Source organism: Meleagris gallopavo, unplaced genomic scaffold (assembly GCF_000146605.3).
Source record: "Meleagris gallopavo isolate NT-WF06-2002-E0010 breed Aviagen turkey brand Nicholas breeding stock unplaced genomic scaffold, Turkey_5.1 ChrUn_random_7180001934706, whole genome shotgun sequence".
In the NCBI taxonomy this organism is placed as follows: Eukaryota; Metazoa; Chordata; class Aves; order Galliformes; family Phasianidae; genus Meleagris; species Meleagris gallopavo.
The window spans coordinates 1-969 of NW_011196709.1; the positions used below are offsets into that span (position 1 = coordinate 1).

A 969-nucleotide genomic window follows, 5' to 3' on the forward strand; every position below is an offset into this window, starting at 1 on the left:
TATCTTCTCTCATCTTTTCTTGATTGTAGATGATGAGCTTGCTGCTCTGTTTCTGGACGATCGCCTGGATCCAGATTTCATGCCTGTGCCCGAGGGACAACCCAGAGGTCAGTCGTGTCTGTTTCCTTGAAGGCAGAAACATTCATGCCCTCGTAGTTTACTCGGGTGCAATTTTACTTAGGATCCTCTTGAGGTCTTCCAAGTCTGTTTGTGCCTTGAAGGGCTTGCACAGACGAGCCATGAGTATTTCTTTGCTGGGAGAGCTGCCACGTTTCAGTGGGAAGGTTACCGCTGCCCCTCTTCAGCTGAGAGAGCCCAGACCTTCGTATTTGGGCCATGCCATTCCCTGACCCACCGCCAGACCTTACAGGTCTCCCCGTGTTAAAAAGGAGACCCCCACGTGCAGTGGAAGCTCTCCTCACCTGTGTCTGATCACACTTGTGCCTGCAGGCCCTGCTGGCGAATCAGCAGAACGGAATCCTGTCCATGAGCCCGAGGGGAATGCTGGAGGTAAGTCACCAGGCTTCGTTTCCTTGGTATTTGTTCATCTTTGGCTGGGACAGTTCGGCAAGGGTTCTGCTTTTCAGTGGCCAGTGGGTGGTTCTCCACAGGAAGCATGGGTGGTTGTTGTTTCCTGGGTGCTCTGAGCGCTGTGTTGGCTTTGCCTCTGTGTCTCAGAGGTCTCCCAGTAAGACAATTGGAAGGAGCTGAATGTTGTTCTGTGAGGTCTCTGGGAATTGTTTCCCGTGGCCTGGAGAAAGTCTTTTGAAAGCTGTGGAATACCAGCCGTCAGGTCACCGGGCCTCTCTGCAGCTTTGGAACTTTTGCCCCGTGTCATTAATTGAGCCCCTTCCGTCACTGCAGGTCAGTAAGGAAGAGAGAGGTGGGCGCACGCAGTGGGAACGTTTCTCACCTGTCCTTGATGACAGCCGTGTCTCCAGGCAGTGGCTTACCGAAGCCCAGGTTTAA

The 969-nt window shown here is 53.1% G+C and overlaps 1 long non-coding RNA gene across 1 annotated transcript; it reads left to right on the plus strand.

Annotated features, from left to right (window-relative positions):
• The first annotated feature begins 31 nt into the window (after positions 1 to 31).
• LOC109364893 lies at positions 32 to 963 on the plus strand. Its single transcript, XR_002110661.1, has 3 exons — positions 32 to 107; positions 451 to 510; positions 865 to 963. It is a non-coding gene; the product is annotated as an uncharacterized LOC109364893 (long non-coding RNA).
• The last annotated feature ends 6 nt before the right edge of the window (positions 964 to 969 follow it).